Source organism: Rhipicephalus sanguineus, chromosome 8 (genome assembly GCF_013339695.2).
Source record: "Rhipicephalus sanguineus isolate Rsan-2018 chromosome 8, BIME_Rsan_1.4, whole genome shotgun sequence".
Classification (NCBI taxonomy): domain Eukaryota; kingdom Metazoa; phylum Arthropoda; class Arachnida; order Ixodida; family Ixodidae; genus Rhipicephalus; species Rhipicephalus sanguineus.
In genome coordinates this window covers 87,381,256-87,390,042 of record NC_051183.1, presented here as the reverse complement: position 1 = coordinate 87,390,042, position 8,787 = coordinate 87,381,256, and the positions used below count along the sequence as shown (strand labels likewise).

Here is an 8,787-nt window from a genome sequence, read left to right as displayed (position 1 = left end):
TAGTGGGTCTGTTATGCCTATACGGATTTCAAAAGTGGGCTGTAAAAGACTATTTCAGTGCAAAACAAGACCTAGAAGTCGCCGGCTGTAAAGCCCGTCCACCGCCGGCGACCTCCATTTTGCTACGGCGCGTGTGACGTCACGTGCAGCATGGAATGGAGCCGTCGTCTTTTATCAAAGTTTCATCCGCTGCAAATCGTTCAATTTCCAGTGCCAAGCTGAAGCAAGCTCAAATATCTTTATATCACGTGCAGCTGACCACGAAACAATATCGTTCGCCGCAATGCAGAAGCTTGCACACCTAGCTGTTTGTTACGTCACGGCTCGCGAGTGCACCAGCGTCGCCTGACTCTGGGGCCGCTCGCGTGTTTATAAAACTATTCGATTATAAATTAGGTGCTCTACAAAATGCGCTAAAATTTCGCAAGCTTATTTGTGAATGTACAAGGATTAACCCACATAACGCAGATTATGATGGGAAATTGGGTGTCATGGCCCCTTTAATAGGGTAAGTAACATACCTACAGAGAATTCGAAGTTACGACCCGGCCTATTTGCTTGTACTGAGAATTTCCAACCGAATAGACAGCTGTTTGCTTTTTAATAATCGCGCGTTCAGCGGCCCATTACCATCGACGAGACAGGAGCCCGTGATGTCTCGCGCTGAAGACAAGCACCAACGCTGAAAAAAGTTACATTTGGCAAAACACATGATGTCACCCCTGCAATGCGGTTCCATTTTGTAGCGTTAGCTCCACTGGCCTAGCCGAGCCAGTTTTGTGTGGATCCTCAAGAGCCGTGCTGCGCATGCGCGAGGATCAGTGATGTCACGCACCGGAGCCAGCAACTCCCGCGCACTCCGCCGCCACCGCGCGCGACTCGCCGCCGCCGGTCTGCGCTTTCCAGAGGAGTGACGTCGTAGCCTTGGCAGACGTATTGTCGACGGCGTGCGCGCAGCTATTCGCCTTCGCTGTGAAGTCGCCGCCTGACACTGCGCTGGAGCCGCTTGATAGCGCCTCTGACGGGCGTTTTGCCAGTGTGGTATAGCCATGGCGAAGGAGAGCGCACATGCTGCTCAACGGCGCAGAAGAGCGGAGAAGCTTAACTCGACAGATCCCGAAGCAGTTGCCTAGCAAAATAAATATACATGTGCCACATAATACGTATACCGTGTGTGTGTCATTGGAGCAGCAGTAAGCATGATAACCAAGTTAATCCTGGACAATCAGGAAAGCTAAGAATAATTAGCTGAACATTTGCTAACACTACGTTATCCTGGCATAGCCGAGCTAAAACCAATGCAACATTTTTTTTGACCTTTTGTGAAGCCAAGTTTTCCATACGCGTTAAGCTTCATTGCTTAAACATATGGTAAATTTGTTATAGGTACTCAAGAAGTGTTATTAGTTCTGACTGCGAATGCGGGTACAGCAGCCTTAGTTTATACAGTTTATCTGATAAACTCGTGGGTTCGCGTGAACTGCAGCATCGCCGAGATCAAAATCTCTCGACTCTGAAGCATACAAAATATCTTGCGCAAACACTGCTTCGTCAATTACCACGAACGAGATACCCAAAGAATGAACGACAGAGATGTAATCATAGATGACGCTGCTTTGAAGCGCATTAGTTCTTATTCTGCGGTATTCTAAGCCGCGCAGTCAATGACGCGCTCAGAAATGGTAAGAATGTAGCCGACGAAAACGAGGCACACAGTTTTTCTTTCTGATACGTTGTTATTTTCAGTAATGTGATCGCGAGCAAGATATACTGTGCACGTAGCACGTGGATACTTAATATCTGCATGTACTAACTTCATTTTATATACGTTTCAGCACGCCAGTCGGGAATAATAGACTGATGCGTACATACTTAATTTGCAATTATCACATTTGCACAATAACAAAAATAATACGAAACTTGTGATTATTGCCTCACGACTAGATGTTTAAGAAAATATGTTCCTGGGCTAGTTGGTTCATAATCTTCAAAATTGGATTGCGCGAAATCTAACAGGACGAAGAAGGGACACAGATCTCCTGTGCATCTGTGTATCAGTCCTCTGCACCTGTCTTTCTACTTAGTCCTTTTTGGGTTTCGCGCTATTCAATTTGAATGACTACATATCCTGACTATGCCATTTTAAATAGAGCAGGGTTACATATGCTAACCATAGATGCTGGCATACCGTTCCATTCATTGCAAGGTTTTGGTAAAAATTATTGTGAGTGCGTTTTTATGTTGAGCAAGGCATATGTACTACATGTGTGATCTCTATGCGAGGAGATCAATGGTGCTGTAGTTTTCCTTGCTGATTGAAATGCTGCGTTCTGCTAATAAATCCAACAAAAAAAACCACAAACGTTATTTTTTCCTGTGGTTTACTTGGGAAGAGAGATTTAGTGCAGCCTTCATTTGCTTACACTCGCCGTCTAATTAGAATTGACGGAGTGGAGCGATTGTGGACGTTTTCGAGACAGTTAATTGAGATAGCATGATGTGGTTCCCACAGTGATTAGGCATACTACAACTGTGGTTGATCATGTGTGGTGTATATAATTTTTTAAAGTGATAATGGCGCGAGCGAAAAGCTTCTACGGGTATAGTCAAATGTGCGATTAGCTATGTTCGTTATGAATTGTATATGTTACGTCAACGAAAATTATGGTTTATATGGTTGCCTAGATCATCGGCTAAACGCGTCGGCTTTAACGCATGCGGCAACGTTCATTCTAGACTTATCGCTTGTGTTGGCGCAAAAGCCAGAGTGTACTGAACCAAACGTATGGTGCGTGTAGTATTATAAGGACATCTTGAAACTTTCATGAAATGTTCCATTGCATTCTGAGGCGGCCTGCACCAAGCGATAACACGTCGAAGAGCATAAGAGAGCAGGACCTGCTGGCCATGAATAAAGACACAATAAGCAAGTACACGTGTGAACATAAAACATGCTCTTTGGTAACGGGCGTGAAAAAGAATCGATGTACTAACTTCCTAGCCTTGGAGAAGTGTTCGAATTCATAGAGTACTTGTGCCGACTCGGTCCGGCTGAATATAAGGGAATATCAGCGCGTTTTATAACCCCTTTATTACTTGGCGAATCCGTTCACACACTTTCTCTTCTTCTTTTTCTTACGAAAACGACCTCATGCAAGACGAGAGTTCGTGGTGAGTGATGATACAACAAATAAATTTGAAAATCGAAGGACAACGCTTTATGTTAATAATAATTGTTTGGACTCAACATCCCGAAACCACGATGGGATTACGAGCGACGCCGTAGAGAAGGGCTCCGCAAATTTCGACAACCTGGGGTTTTTAAACGTGGACGTAATTCTTAGTACACGGACCCCAAGCATTTTCGTCTCCATCGAAAATGCGGCCGCCGCGGCCGGGATTCGATCCCACGACCTTCGGGTCACCATAAAGGTAACCTCTAGACCACCGTGGCGGGTAACGCTTTACGTTGCGGCGCAGTACAATGCACTGTATACGATGTACGCGATGTATACGATATGCGATATATATTCTGTACGATAACACACGGTGTGTAGACGGCACTCTGGCAAGAAAGCTTCCTTCCCGGTGTTCACATTTAAACAAAGAACAACGGATAGCTGTTTTGGTTGCAACACCGAACTACCTATTCCAATGCTTCAATAGGAAGTTGGCATTGTAGGTTAACACTGGCACGTATAATGAAAGTGCTTTTTCTCAAATTCGGCTACTTTGCACCGCGCTAATTGAATTTCGATTAACAAGTGTGCAATGTGAAAGTAAGTCAACATTATTCGTTGTCCCATCGATTCAATTACTGTTGACAATACTGTACACCAATAAACGACACAATGTGCAGCTTTGAAGTACAAAGAAAATAGATAAACTTTTGTTTATTGCCACGTTATTGACCTTGCGTCCCAAAGAAAGTGGAGATTGCGTCAAAAAAGAACTTCTGCTAGATACATCGGTTACAGTAGCTTACATTAGGAACGAGAGTTGACTAATGAAATTAAGAAATATCCGTGCATAAAAAGTAATTAACTCGCGCAACACTGGGTAAATTGGGGATTGTTGGTGGAGGCTTTCGTCCTGCGGTCGCCATGAAATAGGCTGACGATTATGAAAAAAAACTTGGTTAGATTGTACATGCATATTGACATTGGAATAGCCGGCTCTAACGCAGTCCACTTTCTGATGTTTTGATACATTTATAAAAAAACATTGTACGGGTGAACTGAAGATTCATAGAAGAAAATGAAGGAAATGTTCATCAAAAGTTTTAACCACTTCACTTCCCTTCGCAAATATACTAGAAAGTAGACTCCTGTTTCCTTTATTTGGAGACGGATTTTTTGCTCGGTTGCTGACCCCAAAGTCGCGAGTTCGATCCCGGCCGTCGTGGTCGCATCTCCACGGAGGCGAAATGTTAGAGACTCGTGTACTGTGCGATGTCAATGCACGTTAAGTAACACCTCATGGTCCCCTTAAAGAACACCGGAGGGCTCTTCTACGGTGTGCCCATGATCATAACGTGGTTTTGGCACGCAAAAACGCAGATGTTGCTGTATTATTGGATTGAGATTGCACTTGAAAACACACGCCGTCCACAAGCTGAGGGGGGGGGGGCACATCCGCAGTATGTCCGTGTATCCAAGTCGATGCGTTCACAATTACGTAAAAATAGAATAAGCGAGGTCACGCGCGAGGCCTTGTAATGACATGTCCGTAGATCTGCGTGTATATGGAAACAAAACAAAGCACCGGATGTAAAAAAAAACAAGTAAAGCGTATGAATAAGCTTAAATAATTGTACGGGAAACGGCGGAAGGCAGTTTACAGGAAACGTGCTGTACCGTAACAAAGAATTAGATTTTGCCTAACGTTACCCGATTCATTTTTAACAACATGTTACTTGCGATTTATATCCTCAATCATAGTATATATGTGGTTTTGATGCTCGAGGGGCAGTTCCGAGATCTGGATAGTTAAAGAACTCAATCATAATTTATTTACAACTAAAATTTCCTTCAACCGCAAACAATTGTTTGTGTGTGCGTACGTGTGCGCGTGTGTGTGAAAACGAAGTCGCCATGGTCGTTGACGGTCGTTATCGAGTTGTTTCCATTCTCCTTGTCGTGGAACTGCGACAAGGCCAATGTTTATCCAAACAGCCTAGCAAAAGTATCACAACTGGTTGAAGAACTTATCTTAGCACGATTATTCCATGCAATACCCGGCAGTAAGGAGAACCATTTATCTGCACAGCCAATTTCACCGTGCCGAATATTCAGTCGTCCATTTAACTACTGTTTCGGTACGGACGAGTTTCTCAGCCGGTGCATCCGTCCGCACGATAAAACATAAAGCACACGAGTTATTAAGAGGCAGATGCGAGGTCCCGTCCGCCACGACGTCTGCCTATATTCTTGCCAACTCAGCGCCGAAATACCGAGGAGAAATATACGCACAGCCGCTAGCAGCAGAAGCAGCAGCTGGGGCGCTTTGTAGGCTCACCTGTTGAAGCGACGCCGAGTTCTCCGCGCCGCCGCCGCTGCGTTGGAACTTGCTGCCGCGGGCGCGCTCACGAACGACGACTCCTAGGTCTCGCCGACGTCACATTCTGAGTGACTACGGTGAGTGCGTCGCGGTGCCTCGTAGACCAGGTCTTCGGCGGTGGCCGACCGACGTGTCAGGCTGGAAGGCATCAAAGAACAGGCTCGACCACGGACCAGGTTGGGCAGGATGTGGTTTTCGTCGCAGTTCGTTTTCGGATGAACGGCTCGAAGATATCCAACAGAAGACGATCGAGAAAGAGAGGCCTAAGCCAGCACCGCGACTCTTTTTACGGAGAGGTTGTACGAAGGTGTCAGCGACGATCTTCCTGGTGGTGCGCGACTTGTTACCGAGTTGAACTGTAACGCTCCGCGCCGATCCCTGTTGTCACGGATCCGCCGGTCGTGTTGGCTTCACTTTCCCGGTGCTGCGCGAACACCACTCGCTCACGCCGTTGCTACGGCCGCAACTACCTCGGGGCCCGCCAGGCGCAGAGCTCGAACTCCCCCTTCCGTAGCAGACGCCGCGGCCGGACGCAGGCGAGATGAGGTGGGGAGAGCAAGCGGCAAGCCGTACGGAGCGGAAGCGGGGGGCCCGCGTGCGCGCGCGACTGCGGCGCATTCTGGCGGCGGTTGTGAGCGGCAAAGGAGAACTACGATCTTCCGGTGAAGCCGAGCGAAGAGGGAACTTTCGAAACAGCGAGCGCGGCGAGCAGCTGAAGTTCAGTCCCCGAATGCAGCCTTTTCGATGAACTATCCTTTCGCCGGGAGATTCGTTTTTTTTCTTCAGTAGTTCTCTTAAGACTTCTTCACGTAAAAGTTATCGCTTTTTCACATCGGTGCCGTGCGACGATGACACAGAGAGCTACACCGTCGTATGTTCTTCATTGTGACGTGTTTCACTGCCTAAAAGACGCAATACAAACACCTTTTATTCGCTGTAAAAACCATATTTTGGATTAACCGCATTTGCTTTTTCACTTAGAAGAGTGGAACCTTGGGCCTGTTTGTAAGACTTCAAAAAGAAGTTGTAGCACGACGACGAATCTGATATATCAAACGAATCAGGGAGCTTATGATATGCTATGACGAATCTGATATGTGATGTGACATGTAGATTATGAATGTTAGAAAGTACGCAGCTGCATGGGCACATGGGCTACGCTAACTTTCATTTTCCTTTATTTATCTATTCGCTATTTAATGTAACAAAGTTCGATTTGAGGTCGGCGCTTGTGCTGTCTTAGCTGTTATTCTGCGTTTAACCTGCGGCACCGTGAACATATTTCACCTTAAACCTTTACAAGGTCACAATATAAGCCCTTATTTGACGCAGACATGAAGCAGGCCGATAAAAATTTATTAACAGAGGCTGGTGACGCAGGGCGCGCTCCGTTTGTATGCGCTGGCACAATACATGTCCATCGCAATCGCACTGGAATATAATTACTACAATTAACCAAGTAAATTCTAAACAAATAACAAGAACAAAAATAGGGCGATTTGTGCGGAGATGCTCTTTATAGCCATACGCGTCTGTGTTAAGTAAAAAAATAAACTGCATTGAAAAATTTTGCACGGAGCACTCTTACTAATAGGGGTAGCCCACATCTCGATATTGTGATCAATATCATTGTTACGACATAAAACAAGAAATGTTCATTGAGCTGTTGCTGGCAGTAAGGTGCTGCTCTCCAGGTGCTAAAAATATTGGTGGCATAATGTAATAATTTCTGGGCTCTTACGTCCCAAAATCACGATATGATTGCGAGGGACGCCGCAGTGGAGGGCTCCGGATATTTCAATCACCTGGGGTTCATTAACGTGCACCTAAATACAGGGATACATGGGCATCTAACATTACGCCTCCATCGAAATACGGCCGCAGCTGCCGGGATTCCATCGCGCAGCCTGCGAATCAGCAGTCGAACACCATAACCTCTAGACCAGCGTGGCAGTTAATTATAATATTGGTGGCACGTTCAAAAAAATTTTCCAGTAATTTCACACAGATCAATTAAGTAATACTTGTTTATAGGACGGTAAAGGCACCTTTTGTAGGATAGTTGTAATGATGGAAGCATTCGCATCATTATGAATATTCAACAGTTATCGGATGTCTGTAGCAACGAAATAAGAGGCCGGATAGGCAAAGCCTATTAAACCTGAATGACCGTAAGTCGGTCTGTTTCGCTAAACTATTACTGGGTTAAATATTACGAGTTAATAAAGTTTATTTGAATATATTGCGAGCACAACGAGAAATCCGAGACGAGAGAGTTCCAGGTGTAGTGTGTTTCCAGCACAGGCCCGAATCAGACCCAGGGATTTAATGCCTCAATTGGCGGATTTCAAAGTACATGAAATTTCATAATTGTTGGGGTCTTACGTCCCAAAACAACGATATGACTATTAGGGACGCTGTAGTGAAGGGCTTCAGAAATGTCCTCCATTTAGGGTTCTTTATCTCGCACCTAAATCTAAATTCGCGGTCCTTTAGCATTTCACCTCCATCGAAACGCGGATTCTATCTGGCGACCTTCAGGTTACAATTAAATTTCAGGGCCTCAGTGAAACCTGGGGTTTTATAGTTATCAGAAGTCTGTAACCGTGCGAATATCTGAAGAGTAATTGGGCTGTGCTGCATGTTGTAAGAGACCAAGAGATTGCTTTATGAATATTGATTGTGAAATCGCTAACTGTAAAATATTTGAATACCCAAACGTGTTTCTCATTAATCAGCTGTACGGTTGTAGCTCACGAGGATGAAACGCAGGTGAACCAAGGCCCATTCATTTGACATTTTCCTGGTGCATCTTGAAGTTAGCGTCAACGCAAAAATTACAAAAATGAGGTAGAAACGTGGCATGGTTATTTTACGGAGCGGTATCAATGCTACAATATCATTTTGTTACAGAGGCATGTAAATTCCATAAGCTATTAATGGTGCGAGTGCATTCATCTTCAAGCAACGTATCGTCTTTCTAACTGTTTAGGTTTAGGAGTAGCGCAGATTCCTGGTCATGTACTACACCATGCATTATAGTGTTTTAAATCTGCTCCTGGTAGCGGAGATCATGCCTGCACCGTGTCGGATGTAGACGCGGTGTTGTGACGAAGACCGATGCGTTGTTTCATGTGTGTCGAAAGAGCACGGATGAGAAGTCGTATGCAAACTGTGCTAGGGCAAATATTAGTAAAACACATGTGCTGCACTTGAGCCACTTGTGTA

General features: G+C 45.2%; 1 protein-coding gene across 2 annotated transcripts in view; it reads right to left on the bottom strand.

Annotated features, from left to right (window-relative positions):
• The window catches only part of LOC119402197 (synaptotagmin-2), a 318,421-nt gene extending 312,565 nt beyond the window's left edge, over positions 1 to 5,856 (bottom strand). For both annotated transcript variants that reach the window (XM_049418538.1, XM_049418539.1), the window contains exon 1: positions 5,518 to 5,856. The gene's annotated coding sequence lies outside the window, so the exon portion shown is untranslated. The remainder of the gene's footprint in view (positions 1 to 5,517) is intronic.
• Positions 5,857 to 8,787: the final 2,931 nt, after the last annotated feature.